The sequence below is a fragment of the Patiria miniata genome, unplaced genomic scaffold, assembly GCF_015706575.1.
Source record: "Patiria miniata isolate m_02_andy unplaced genomic scaffold, ASM1570657v1 HiC_scaffold_1, whole genome shotgun sequence".
Classification (NCBI taxonomy): Eukaryota; Metazoa; Echinodermata; class Asteroidea; order Valvatida; family Asterinidae; genus Patiria; species Patiria miniata.
The window spans coordinates 24,005,178-24,020,999 of NW_024037047.1; the positions used below are offsets into that span (position 1 = coordinate 24,005,178).

A 15,822-nucleotide genomic window follows, 5' to 3' on the forward strand; every position below is an offset into this window, starting at 1 on the left:
TTATTTTTATTGATTATTTTTTTAATTTATTTATTCCTTTTTTTAGGGGGGGGGGAGATTAGCACCTCTTAAACTCAACTGATATTTAAATCAGACACCGGCATCATTTCCAAGTAGACGAATGGTTAACCGATGGACATTTTAGACCAATCAAAACTGTACTTACCGATTGATGAATGGATTACCTTTATTGCATTTGCATCTTCATTTAAATATGTTCTGCACTCGGTAAATCTGAAACCAGTTCAGTCACCCCCTTGTTATATTGATATGATCAAATCCCAATTCAAGTTTATCATCCACACTCAAAAACATAGGAATCAACTTCTACTGGCATTTACACAAACAATGACATTACATAAACCACTCGACCAATATATAGTACAATTAACACAGATCATATATAACTCACTTAAAAACAAACCAATATAATACAGTTAAAATTGAGAGCACCGCGATAGTGCACAAAAAAATCTTGTCAACATAATACACAACAATTGAAAGCAACACCATACAAATAACATGTAAAAATGAATTAACAGCTCTTTAGACAGCCTTCATTGACAAACTTCTCATACACAAATATACCCACCTTAAAAATCAATGTATGGGGAGTGTTTTGGTCTTTAAGACTTAAATAGTTTGTTGCAATTCATTAAAAAGGACCTGCAAGGCCCAACCGAGATAAACTAAATTCCAGCTAAAGTGGAATGAGCCCTGAGATAAAAACTTGTAGAAACCCCTCAGCCACTCTATTTCACCGCGCGGCACAAGATGGATCGGTACCTCACTTATTAATTACAATTAATTATTTCTGGCAAGGAAAAGCAATGGCTGTAACTCACCGAGAATTTGTCAGCGGAATCGTTTCAGACTCGAAACCGGTATTTTCCCGTAGAGAAGTCTCCTTTTTTTGTCCTTCTACCCCAAGACCGGCACTTTGAAAAGCAGACGTCCGGAGAATGCGGCATGCACTGACGCGTCTGCCGACAAGCACTGCCGGTCGGTCGGTTAATCTTCCGTAATATAAATGTTATAAATTTCTTATTGGCTGGCAGAGCGTGTGCAGTGTGAGGGCCTGTTGAGTCTCGGGTCTTTTTTTTTTTTTTAATATTGATGTTTCCTGACTGCAGAGCGCCTATTATTCGGCCCGCTACACGCCGCCAGGCGTGAGCAGCGCTGGTTTGCTCGAAAATCAAGTTTCACCCTGTGTTGGAATTTTTCCCGCGCGCGCCAAACCGCGCGTAAATGACCGCGAATGGTGCGCTTGAAAATCAAAACTGGGCCTAGAGCATGGGGGTGCGCCAGAAAGAGAGAGAAATTGTAGGGGGATCTTGGGGTAATCTGGAGGGGATAGAGACAGGGGTGGAATTGAGAAAAAGCCGGTTGACGACCGATCATACCTTTACAGGAAATGCCGCCTTGGGTGAAGTAATCCTATAATTTAGTTTTGAGGTCGAGGAGGAACGGATTAATAGAAAAGGCTCGGCCTAATTGGATGTTTTGGACATTGTGCAATTCTTGTAATGTTTCCCTGGGCATGTGGAGAGCTCGGGCTGTGATGTCGGTAGTAATAAGCGGCCGAGCGAGGTTTTCTGCAGTCAGTTGAAATCGGCCGTGGGTAGATAATTTCTTTCTTTTTTCAATTTTCCAGTCGGCTGCAGCGATGCTTGCCCCGGCGCTTCATAATCCGAGAAGCATGAAGAAATGAAGTGGTTTCTCAGATACAGGCTTTGAAAAAGAACATGTGAATTGAACAGAGATGAGCAGCAGAAGCTTATAAACTGGATTTTAAAGCTAAAACCTTGGTATGAGTGTATGCGTAATTAATTGAACGTGAATAATATTTCTACGTCTATGGTTGCAGAGTGATTTAACATTTATAAGCAATTTATGTGAAACGTTTTCTGTCTATACAATGAATGGATTCTGGTAGTTGCATGTATTGTTATCTCAACAATACATGCAAACATGTTGTTTGAACAATTGTTGTTCTCCAAATTAGAGGGTGTTGTTGTTGTGGTTTTTTTTCCGACTAAACTGAGAAAACTAATCGCTAACTTTAGGTGACTTATTTCAAATTTACAGTTAAAACTAGCAGTTCCTACCTCTTTATAAACAATGTTACTTTAAGACCTTATGTATGATGAATTCGGTACGGCAGGGCATAGGCATCCAAATTATATTGAAACAAAATAATTACTGAAGAAGTGCGAGTGCACAATAAGCTCTGGCCGAATTGTCTTACACGAATTGATTGTGCGTACAAGCCAGGGCCGCCTTCCCACACGAAAATCACGCGCTGAAAATCGACCAAACTAAGCCCCCTAGGTTTCACATAAAAATAGTGCTCTATATATCATATGACTCTAACTTTACTGCACATTATCTTGCTTTCATTTTCACAATGTTCACAAACAACTTTTTGAATTGTAACCAAAAAAGATTTGTGAAGTACTTCATATGTTTTTTTTTTAATTGTTCAAATTAAACTTATGTAGTCATATTTTTTGGGGAACTGACCGACCGACTAAGCAAGGGCGGATCCAGGGGAGGGGGCAACGAGGGCCATGCCCCCCACAAAAAAAACAACTTTTTTTTAAGTGACGTTGCAATAAAGGTACTGCGTAAACCACCATCTTTTCCTCAAATAAATTGGTTAAAGTGATCAGAAATTGCCTCCGATCGCACCACAGAGCATCTAGAATCCAAAAATAATTCGGGGCCCTTGAGCTGGCCCCGAACCTCACGCCGTATTTTTGACCCACTTTTTGCAAGACCAATTTTTATTTCCCCCCCCCCCCAAAAAAAATAATAATAATAAATAAATAAATAAAAACAAAAACAACGATTGTGTTCGTGATCCGCCCTGGCGAACAAGTCACATGTAGAAGCTCCTGCCAGAGCTGAACAATTTATAACAAAAAGTATTATTGTATATGCAGTGACACTGCGGCATGAATTAAAAGCGATTTTGATATACGCCGATCGTAAAACCTGTACCCGATAGAGCAGATACCGGTAGGCCTATACTACATTTCCCTCTCGAGATGCTGATATATTTCACTTTGAACTTCCGAATGATAATCCGCTTTACAGAGTTTCGCAAATCCTAATGGACTTCCCATTGATTTATTGTTTTCTTCTTGAGTCGGGGGAGATCCTGTTAGACTTTCAAAACGGACTCAAGGCAAGTGACCCAAACCGAATCAAGCCTCGGCCATGACACATGTGACTTTAAAGCCTCACAAATTATTAACACCAGTTTTATTTTAAACTGCTTTATTTATTGTACCGTAATTGGAGACGAGCACGGCACACTCGAAAACTTGTGTTATTCACAGATTTACGTAAAACTCACAGAGAGATACACGTTCATAATGCTACTGCGACATTCCTTTACTCAATTTATACATTTAATCCAAAAGTAGCACACCGAAATATTTTCAAAAAGCTTACTCTGATTAAAGATCGTACTGGTAGATACACGTTCATAATGCTACTGCAACATTACTTTACTCAATTTATACATTTAATCCAAAAGTAGCACACCGAAATATTTTCAAAAAGCTTACTCTGATTAAAGATCGTACTGGTACTAAAAACCCAATTATTCCGTCTGGCTTGCTGTTATGTAGAAGAAGGTGATCTCCAGCTGATTTTTTGGTATATAGGTGAATTTTTTTAAATCGCGTTTCATGATCAAAAAGGTTGTGCATGGTTTGTCCCTGTTTTCTCGAAAAGCGTAATATCCACTGAGCTGAAACTTCAACAGGTTAGGTTTTGAACATTCATCTTTGGATTTCGAGTGGTGTTAGTAAAGGAAACAAACAAAATGCAGGAAAATCAAACGATCGTATAGGCCTTTAAAAGATGTAAACAAAGTCATTAATAGTTAAATTTTAGAAAACCAAAGGTTTTTTTCCTCATTTTACAACAACTCACGAGGTCTTCGCGTGACAAGTTGACTAGGCGAGGTGTGAACCATTTTTCCTCCGGAAACCTAAATTGTAAATCCTCCATGCAATGCTTCACTAAAATTCCAATCAAGCAAGTCCTGAACGTTCGCTTGACCGTGTATTGCGTTGATGTAAGACGCGACAACGTGACCTCTAGTTTTTTCTTCTTCTTCTAATTTTCCTTTCCCTTTTCTCCACTCCCTCGGCAGTTCATAAAAATCGACCGTGTGTTTCAGGTCAAGAGAGCGTAAACGCATCCGGGCGTCGGTATAGACGTCTCGACCTTGGTCACAAGTACATTCAAGCATTCGGAAGCAAAAATATGAACTGGAGAGTGGACGAATAGACCAAATTATTGATTTCCCCAAACTTCATCTTGGATTGAAATCAAAAGTAAGCACTCAGCTCGCACGCGCAAATGGATAAGTCCGCTAACTGAACGTTATCAACATCAGCAAAAGATACACTAAAACAACTAGACTAATAAATCGAAGCATTCGAATTTCTCATGTACCATGTGTCATCGCAATGTTTGTTTTTTTTCCGCTAAGTTCACCTGACATTCAAGTAAATTTAACATGTTCACAATTGCCTTGTTTTCCAGTGTATCGGTTAGTACATCTCTTCAACACATTTGTACCAACAAAATGTTAACACTTCCATGACCGCTCAGATAAGACCCTGTATTTTGTCGATGTACGTACTTCTCTCTGTATAGATTTCTTTTCCTGAACTTATACCTTTACAAAATTGACCGAAATGCTTCTTAAGATTTACCGGTTGGTTGATATCTGGTGTCTGGATTGTTTACTTGTGTAGATAAGTTGAGACTGTGTAAACATAGCACTTCGGTAAGTTAGAAATCAAGGGGGAAAAGTAATGAAATACAGAGCTCTAGACATGGGCGGCGGAAGACACTTTCAAAATCAATTTCGCCTCCCTGATTTTTGAACAGTCAAACTGTCGTAGACTGACGCACTTTACGCACGCGTTCCAACGGGTACCGTCCGCAGTTTATGTAGTGAACCATTCCATGCTGATTGGTGTGAAGCCTTATCGATCCTATTTTTAAACGATATAAGCCTCCAAAATTTGGGAATTTTGGGATTTCAAACAGTTTTACCCCACCCCTTTTTTTCGCCATTAATTAAATGAAATAATAATGTCAGGTTGAAGAATGAACATTCAGGTCGAAAAATGTTGTAATGGACACAAAATTTGGATTCTTTTCCTGACACATACTGACAGGTCAGCTTTCCAAATATAGAAAATTATCAATGATACCACATATAATAAGTATAACGAATATGTCACGGCAAGTGCGTGGCAGAACACGAAGGAAAAAAGATAACAAAAGAAATTGAATATAATGGATGTTGAACTTGGCTGTGTTCCTCGATGACGTCAATACTCACGGCAGTGACGTCATTCTCCAGGTACGTATAGCAATCGCAGATAAACGAATCACCAATTTATGCCCCAAACGTAAAGTTTCATTGTTATTCGGAACAATAGATGAATGAAACGAACTGTCTTTAGATGAGATCTGATTCAAGTACCTGGAGAGTCTCGGTATCCAGTCACCCGTCCTCCTTCTATCGGTTCTATTATTGGCACTGAGTTTGTGAACCCTGGTCCAAAATGTCATAGACAAGAACAATAGCCAACTGTCTCATTGTATATGAAGAGTATTTCCCATATGAGTTTGACATTTTCCAGAGGGTCGGTGCCCATTTAATTGATGCTTTTAAAGGCATATATTAGAATCATTTGAAGAAAAATGATGAAAACCTACCCTGTCGAAGTTTCAGCTCAGTGGAGACTACACTTTTCGAGACAACAGTGACACTATTGCACAGTATTTTGAACACGAAACACTTTATGAATCTTACAGGCTGGGTAGAGCAAGGTTAAATAAGACTTCAGGGTTTGCATGGTGGACATGATCAGTGAATGGGAGGCTTGCGGTAACACCAGGTGAATGATATCGCTTAGTGAGTTGTGTGGTTCTGAGAAGAACCAGTTGGTTTAACTCGACGTTTCGAACAGTGGGTTCTGCTCGTCTCCTGATGAAGAGCAGAGCATGCTGTTCGAAACGTCGATGAAGCAAACCGGTTCTTCTCAGAACCACACAACTCACTAAGAGATATCATTCACATGGTGTAACCGCAAACCTCCAATTCATTTTAACCCTAAAAGGGCCGGGGCGGAATCCGCCCCCCCCCCCTCAACTTTTTCCGCGATAGCCTTGAAAATAAATTTCGCGACCCAAGCTGTTATGACTTTTTAGCCTCAAGCCTTGCACATCTTTTGATACCAAAAACATAAAAATCGTACCACGGGTCCGGTGAAAAAAAATTCAGGCGCAACCTGGACTTTCCCATATTACCATTCGTACATGTGAATAATTAATTAGCCATAATTCCTAAACCCTTTGACCTATAGTCATAAAATCTCTTGGATATGTTCATGATGAGTTGCTCTATGCATGTACCGAGTTTCAAATTTGTTCGTCGTTCAATGGCTGAGATCTTGGGGGGGGGGGCGAAATGGTCAAAATAACCCGGCCCTTTTAGGGTTATATCTTAATTTAAAAAAATGACTGATTGGTGGAAATCACCTACATTTCTTGATCTCTTCAAAATGACAGCAAGCCAGACGGAATAATACGGTAGCTTACTTTTGGGATAAATGCAAATGATCCTATCAGCCTTTAACTGTGGTTCGGGTATTCGCACAATCGCCCGTGTTTTCGGTTAGCCTGTTCCTAAAGCACCCGAACGAGCACATTTCAATTACTTTCTGAGTATATTTTGCATTTTAAATCGGAAAAAAGATTTCTTGTTCTTGAAAGTAAAAGCCTCACGCACGATGGAAGTCTATAGAATGATCCCTTCTCGTTTAGGGCAATTTTGGATTTGCTGGCGCGCACGGGTTTTATGTGACAAGGCGCAATATTTTCCAAGTCAGTCAAAACATCATGTAGTTAACTCAACACCACTCACTGGTATTGCTGCCTCATCGAGTTCCGGCCTTTTGCCAACTCGAACGGAACTTGATTTGGGCGCTGGAGAAAAATGGCCCACGGGGTAGGGCCGTCATCAAGCGCCGCGTGTGCGGCTGGGGGGTTGACTACTAGTGTGAGGCTGCTGTTGTACGCGGTTACGCTATTAACCTGGAGTCACCCCGAATCAGCGCCAACTAGCCACGGGATGATTTGGCGTTTTCCCCCCGTAGGCGAAATCGACTGAAGAGGGCAGAATGGGATCGCTTCGGCGTAGAAGATTGCAATTGCAAAAGCCTTTTTTTTCTCTCTCTCTGTTTCTTGTCTTACTTTTCTTTTCTGCGTGACTGGATCAGTGTTCGATGCCTAGTAAAGGGAATCTTGTGGAGTGGCATGTGAGTGGAGGATAGGATGATTGGTTACGGGTAGAGTGTTATTGCTGATCGGAAATTAAGATTTCCTTTTATCGAGGAAAGAGGGAGGAGCTTGGAAGGGGAAAATAAGGCGCGAAGAGCGGGGAAAAGGCGCGAAATGTAAGAGTGGTGAGGAACACGAAATGGGATCACTGGAGAGAAAACATTCGGGGATTGGCTGTAAGTGGGGGAGGTTTTGAATCCAAACAGTATCGTGTTGTTCTTGAGAAGAGAATTTTGGTCAGAAGAGGCTTTTGACTGTTCGTTACTGATGTCGAGTCAACAATGGAAAAATATGTTACATAGTGGGTGTATCTCACAGGAAATTAGTGATCACGTATACAACGCAAATGAAATTACACACTCGCCTATACCCATCAGTTTTTCTTTGCAACCGGAACTATGAAACTAACATGAAACAGATTCCTGTATGTAACCATATCATGGTCTATTTTGTGCGAGGAGTTTCAAGGCTTAAAGCCAGAGTCCACCATTTGCAGCTATCCAAAAAAGTAACTGGCGTAATTATTGTTGAAAAACATACTGGTTGAAAGATAGTAAGGGGACTAAACTCCCTGTGAAGTTATTCTTTCTGGCAAGCTGTCATTTTGAAGAAATCAACGAAAGAAGGCAGTCTTAATTAAGAAGCACTGTTGGAAATTTCCATTAGTAGTTCGGGTTTTTTTTCAATAGGCGAAGTGCGCGCAAGCGTTGGCACGACGCACACGCGCGCGCGGTTGCTATAATTCGCCGGATTGGTGCGCGACATCGCGTAGCTGCAATCAGCTCAGCGAGAACGTGTCTCGGGTGCTGAATTCAGGCCCAATTCAAAACATGATTCAGCAACTTTTGATGTGAAATCGAGATCCTAGAATGTTGTTTTTCTCGAATACAGCTGAAGCTGAGCTGAAACGTCATCAGGTTAGTTGTTCAGCACCCTTCTTTAGAATTGGAGCACTATTGTTGATTCAAACGAACAAAATGCACAAATTACAAATGATGGACTATACCTTTAAATTGGAACATTTTCTGAAACTGACAGGAATCTTTATTTATAGTATCGATTCTTGTAATTGTTAGAAAGAGCATCCAGTTGCCATGTACGGAACGTTGTTAGCACCAACACGGGGATCGATAACTATCAATCGATTAGCATTAATCGAAAACACTTAATCTCCCATTCAGTTTGTTTGATCAGACTCTGGTATCGATTCTAACGTGTGATATATTGTTATGACATGTTCGAAAGCTCCTATGGTTCTTCGAGTAGTGGAAGCTTTTTGATGCTGTATTGTCAAAAGAAATCAATACTTATGTAGTTTTGTTCAAACCAGCTTCATCTGTAGAACAGTTGTTTGAATGATGCGCTTGTTGGATTTGCTCGTTGCACAAGACTGCTATGTTATCATCAAAACGTGGCTACGATTGAAAAAAAAACCTAAATACTCATACGGCGTCCTTACAATGCAAGTTGCAAAGGTTTTACATAAGAAACAGTGACGAAGACCTTTAAGACTCGAGACTATTTTTTTGTGGACTCGTGACTCGGCTCGGACTCGTAGCCTTAGTTGACTCGGCTTGGCTCGGACTCGTTTTTTTAAAACAGTCCCGAGTCTGTTGACTTTTAACTCTTGCCCTGGACAAGGGGGCCTCCACTCTAAAAACAACTTAGTCAAAATATTGACTGGTTTTCTTAGTTATTGAAAATTGACTAGGAATTTAGTTAAACATGCAAAGTTTCATACTATGACTAGAAAAAGTTGTTGGGTTCGACTCCAAATTCAGTTATTGGCATAACTATTTTTCCCAAGTCAATAATACTGACTGGAAAAATCTAGTCAGATTGACTGATTTTCAGTTGAACCCAGCTGACCCTGAATGGCTCGTCAAATTTAACTGGTTTCTAGTCAAATCTGACTAATGCTTTTTTAGAGTGTCGTAGCCGAAGAGGGGCCTCGTAGCCGAGCGGTTAGAGCGTGAAGCTACGGAGTGGAAGGTTGGCGGTTCGAATCCCATTCGGACCAAAAACTGGAAAACACTCTCTGACGACCCAGCAGTAAAATGGGTACCTGATTCGTTCAGGGAAGGTAAGACGGCGAGAGGAGAGGACTGGGCACCGCCACTCATATGCCGCGCCCAAGATACAGTGGACCTCTAACATCCCACTGCCCCTACGGCCAGTAATGGCTATGGGATCTTTACCTTTACCTTTACCTGGACAATTTCTCTGAAAAAAAAACCTTACTAGGCTCTAGAATAATTGCAAGAGACCAATTCGACAGTTACTGTGTTCTCGGTGGTCTCGTGCGCGCACGTGTTCTGCTATAAAAAAAAAAATTTAAAAAATTGACAATCTGAGCTCGGACTCGAGCCTTCGTGGACTCGGCTCGGCTCGGACTCGGATGAGGTGGACTCGACTACATCACTGATAAGAAGCATACAAGAACCTTAATATGATTATGCGCTGTAGAAAAAGTCAGTCAGCTTTGACTCGAAAACAGTCAAACTTACACCCAGCTGACTGAGCTGAGCGCAAATTTGACCGTTTTCTTGTCAAATTCGTCTAAAGTGCTGTCAGATTGTTGCAAGTGCACTTTCGGCAGGTGTTGGCTCAAGAATGTTGCGCACACGCGCCTCGTCCAGCTGGCCCGAGATTTCGTCTCATCAATATTTCACACTGGGCAGCCAGTTAAGGGAAAACATCATTCTTAATTCATGCTTTAACTATCTCTCTATACACGCAGTTGTCAAGGATGTCCTTTTCACGGTGAACTTTCAAAGGGTAGTTTATATTTGACTAAATACACTCGTTTCAAAATCTTCACTGACCGTTAATTCTGGTAAAGCAACCAAGGATTCCCTCAAAAGGGCCTAAAGGCACTGTAGCTCGCAAGCCTGAAGAAGGTCCTGTAGAGAGGAGATAATGAGAAGAAATGACAGTTTTAAAGTTTGGAGGGAAACCCCAGACGAATGTTCTGGGGAAAACCCCATGAAAATCAGGCAGGGACTGAAAACTCAAACCAAATGTGGCCCAGGGCAGGAACCGAACCCGGGTCATGTAGCGGTGGAAGGAGAGGAAAGAACCACTCACTGCGCCAACCTGACTCCCAACGTTGAAATCATGAATATTTTACGTAATGCAAATGAATGGAAAAAAGCTCACCTCGCAAATGCTACTGTATTAGCTTAAATGAAATAAAAACGTTACAAACTAGATTGGTTGAAATCATTCAAATCGTTAATACATGTAGTGAGGGCCCTGACGTTTTGATCGGAGCAGAATCTTTCTTTTTAATAGGCTTAATGGCATGCTTTGCGAACATAAACAAAAAACCAGAAGATGCACAAACACAGATGGAAAAGAAAAAGACAAAAAGATCAAACAACAACAGCAAAAGAAATTGCGCTTTAAACTTTGCTGCGATCATTGTTAGAATGACAAACCGCGATATTCAATTGATAGAGTTATGTGTATGCAACCAGTTGTTTCAATTTACGACAATGGCCTTTAATAGGTTAGTGTGAAAGGGAGATTGTAATGGCAAGCTTCTGTTACTTGCTAAGCAGAAAATCGTTGGCGTTGTTATAAGTTGCCAAGCTACTACTTAGGAACATTCTCAAGTGACAAAAAAATACAGGCTCTATGTTTTCACCGAATCCTGCAAAGGGGTCATAATCTCAAGGGAGCCAAGACGATGTTTGGAATATCACAGTGATGAAGGTTTAAGACATTCGGGATCATTTGCTTTGCATGCATTCTGTACCTTTCCAATAAAACACAACTCACAATGCACAACAGAATGTTTAAAACATGTTGAAGTTTCAGCTCAGTGGATATTAAACTTTTCGAGAAAACAGTGCAAAACCATGCACAACTTTTTGATCACGAAACACGATTTCGTCATCAGCACTCTAAGTTTCCAACAAATCAGTCAATTGATTGATCGTTGGAAGTCACCTACATTTTTAGATTTCTTCTAAAGGACAGCAAGCAAGAAGGACTAACTTAACGAGTTGTTTAGTACCAGTACGACCTTCAATCCAAGCAAGCTTTTGAGGAACAATTCGGGAGGTTACTTTTGAGATACATGCAATTAATCCTACATATGCTTTTAAGTCCATCACAATGTCAATCACAAGGGAAGTCAAATGTAACACGTGACGAAGAGTGACAAATGAATGCCTGTGTCGCAGTACACTAGGTATTAAATGCGTGACTTGACTTGGGACTGAATGACACGACTACACTGTAACATCGTTGGGCAAAATGGGTTGATATGTAGACCAATGTTGGTCAACATATTAACAGGTTAAACTCTTGGGCAAATTCTTCCCAATTGGTGGACAATTTTTAGCCAAATCAACCCACAATAAAGTTATTTCAAACTAATGTTGGTAAAATTACATTGCCCAACAGTGTTTTACCCAACATTTTTCACAGTGTACTTATGTCCTGTTTGATGATTTGACAACCTTATACTGCACAATTATTTATTGTTTCTAGTTTTTCTCATCATCGTAAATTTAACGGTTTTTTATCAGTGAAAGATAAATCTATAACACGCTTCTTGTTAGAAATTCCTAACAAGTTTGACCCTTACTACAAGCGCCTGACTGCTTCACTGAAAGGATTTTTTTTTATTTAAACCCTACCAGCATCAGGACACGACTAACCGAATGACAATCGAACAGGCATTCACAATCGCATTATCGATCCGTATTGACCGCCCGATGTCGCTAACAGTTGCGTGGCGATGTACACAAACAACTTAAAGGCAGATTAAACGATTTGACGACCACCGAAATGTCTTTTAACGAGACAAAATGAAAATGGGATAATCGGATCTGTGTCATTCATACAGGTTTAGATGTAGTAAACACAAATGAGCTAGACACTTGGGTATACCGTTAGCCGGTTGTGCACAGAGAACCACGTTTCTATGATTCCGTTGGAGTTTTATGGCCATAATTTCGATTCTAATGTAAAAAATAATGGGTATCAGACGACATCGTGCATGGTTGACATTTCTGAGGATGGTACAGAACGGACTGACTAAAGACTTAAGCGAAAAGTTGACCTGTATTATTTGTGCGACAAGACGAGAGAGGAGATTTTAACCTAGATCTCTAAGGACGGCACACAAGTAAGTGAATTTCCTCAAAGACCGGAAGCCCCACCGCTAAATGTCTCGTTTCCTAACTCACCTCCGAGGCAACTGAAATTCGAAGACCAATCACTGATAATGGACGCAGATTGGAAAAAGACCGAGTAAATAAAAAACACGGGGAGTCCGGTAAGGAAATGGATTGGGTTTAATCGGGTGGTAAAATTGTCGAAAGCTTTCCTTGATGGAATGACTGATGTAGCTTCTAAAGGTCTTGGCAAAGCTATCTGAAGGTGTCTGCTGAAGACAGAGTGATGCATCTGAGGAATCTTACATAGAGGTAGGTGAACCTTTATTTGTTTTCATCTTCTTTGAAATAAGTTTATTGTTAAACCCATCTGGTATATATGAATTTTATTCCTTTATGTTTAAATGTTCATGATTTCAAATTACTTGGCACTTTTTGATGCAAGACAAACTCACGAATAAGCCAGATCGAGGTGTTTCTCTGGCATGTGCCAACTTGCCTTAACTTGCATATTTGTTGGGTAGGAACAAAACACGTCACGCAATCGTAGTCCAATAGACGGCTAGCTTTCAGCATCACGTGGGTTTGACAAAAATTCCAAAATGTTCTCCCTCAATTCTGACTTTCTATTTGGCTTTAGGCCTATTGTATTGGGTTTTTGTTACTGAAAAGCATTTTTTGGTCCGAATCATTCCATTACGAACTATGCGCATACTTAGTCTCAATGAATATAGGCCTTGTACGGAGCAGCCATCTTAGGGGGCATCTTGTGCTATTTTAATTCAGGACCAACGATTGTGCAAATGGTTCACACATGCATATCCCAGCAAACCAAGGGCACTGCCCTCTAAGATGGCTGTTGCATACCGTATATTAATTACTGCTGCATAATTTTCTGACTTTTATTATACAGTGTGAGTAAAAAAAAGCGGAACCCAAACCCCAAAACATATATTTCATATTTTAAAAAAATATGTAGCCCCAAAAATAATAATGACTGAAAAGCCAATTTCATAAGCTACTTTTAGATGAAAAAAATACTGAAATTGGTCAATCCGTTCAAAGAATATCACCATTTAAACGCAACGACCCTAAAACCTTTCTCGTCCAAAAAAGCAATGTATTGTGTGTTTTGACTGTTTGGAACAACAAAGAAAAATGACACGGAATACTTGTTTCAACAACTGTCACCACCTGTAGTGCACAATATCTTTATTAACAACCCCGGTTAGGCCAAAAAAAAGTCTCCGGTTTCTGGTATGGAGCTTGCCCAAAAAGTGGTGCGGCGACGCGGCTTTTTTGACTGCAAATGGTGCCCGACTAAACTTAGTGCAAATATTATGGGAGACCAGAGAGGCTACATAAAGCTTATTCTCGATCATAACCCCATCTAAAAACACGTTAAAATTGTGCAGCAGCAGGATTCCAGTCAAACCAGTGAGTTTGGCAGTTTTGAGACATCATCTTTCATTGAAAAAAAAAATCATTTTGCCGACGCGCATGGCTACGGCGACGCGCGCGCATACCAGAAACCGGAGACTTTTTTTTGGCCTTAGGCAAACAATATAATTTATAAAATCTCCTTTTTTTTAAAGACGGGCCTTCAAAAAGACTTTGCTGAATATTTAAACGTTTAAACTGAGATCTTATCGCTGGTGATGTTTAAAGACAATTGTGACGACGATTCTTGAAATCGCATTTTTTTGGACGAGACAGGTTTTAGGGCCATTGTGTTTAAAATGGTGATATTCTTTGAACGGATAGACCAATTTCAGTATTTTTTTCATCTAAAAGTAGCTTATGAAATTGGCTTTCCAGTCATAATCATGTTTGGTGCTACATATTTTTTTAAACATGAAATATAAGTTTTGGGGTTTGGGTTCCGCTTTTTTTTGACTCACCCTGTATATATTATTATTCTATGTACAGGGTGGTGCAAAAAGAAGGAAACCCACATTTGACATGAAATTTTCACCTGCTTGTTGAGCATATTTCAAAAATTCAATTTAATGGTATTAAAATATTGACTTTTAAACATAAGTGACCAAAAAATGATTGCAAATGCATATTTTGTTTCTGAGATATGGTAGTTAAAACTTGTCATGTGCCAAACCTGTTTGTCCATCGTGGACGGCTTTATTCCACCCGCTTGACTGAGCTCCGGAGCTCGATTTGAAGACAGAATAACACTACACTAGACTTACACGTGGGCAACAGTGATTTAGGTGACTTGGATTCTAATTAGCATAATAACACTATTCTTGCGTTGTTTTTTTTAAGACTTTGTTCACCACGTATGGTTGAAGAGCTTTACTTCACTATATTACATAAATAAACTGTTCAAAATAAGTAGAGTACGTACTACGTAGTTTAAGTTCCTGTCAATAGTGGGTTTCCTTCTTTTTTGCGCCACCTTTTAGATTACATACGCATTCAATATCCTATTTTTTAACAGTTTGTGTCCTCGTCAAATGTGGTACACATCCCAACACGTTCACAGTAAAAACGGGTTTTAGAATTTGATTCAGTTTTATCTCAATCGCGCTGGCAACGATCGTCTTTTTATTTACTATTCGTTTCCTGAGACGCGACACGGAAATGAAGGCCGCTAATTTGTTTTTATATTTCGAGTGTTAAGTAAACACGGCAAAACAAAGCAGCGGGCGCTTCCAGGATTGTGACCCTTGCACTTTATTGTATAAACTTTAGTTCTTTTGTCGATCAGTTCAGCTCTTTTATCGTCGGTGCCTAATTTATCATTGGATTATGAATGACCTACTGCTATTTGTTTTGTCCATGCAGACTTGACGACAATAGAAAAATTATCAACTGAGGAAAAAAAGATACCCCATAGTCGGATGTGCAATTTATTTGGCCATGCAAGAAATAAATGTGGTGACGTGGGCATCAAGGACCAATTATGAGTATTGTGTAAACCTGACGAATAAAGGGAGTCGAAAAGGAAAATCGATTTATATTTAAACTGTTTAAAACCATCAGTGGTTTATAATTCTTCCTACTTAAATTGACTACTACATGTATTGCAATGACGGTTCTAGGAGGTTGGGGGTTAACTCCCCCACCCCTACCCCCACCACCCACCCCTCCTCACCCCCATCCCACCCCATTCCATGCTAAAGTTGCTAAAGTATTCTCAAATTGCCTTAGAATGCAGGAGAAAGCATGGTAGCTTTTCAAACTTTTGAAATTGTAGATTACAAAAAATTGTGCTTGTGCTAAAAAGCACAAAATTCTGACTAAACAAATTAAGAGCATGGATTTGATTGACCCATTTCTGCCAACATATTTTATT

The 15,822-nt window shown here is 40.0% G+C and overlaps 1 protein-coding gene across 1 annotated transcript in view; it reads left to right on the forward strand.

The window, feature by feature from the left end:
- The first annotated feature begins 12,190 nt into the window (after positions 1 to 12,190).
- LOC119726226 overlaps positions 12,191 to 15,822 on the forward strand; it is a 32,645-nt gene continuing 29,013 nt past the window's right edge. The window contains exon 1 of the mRNA XM_038197842.1: positions 12,191 to 12,821. The gene's annotated coding sequence lies outside the window, so the exon portion shown is untranslated. The remainder of the gene's footprint in view (positions 12,822 to 15,822) is intronic.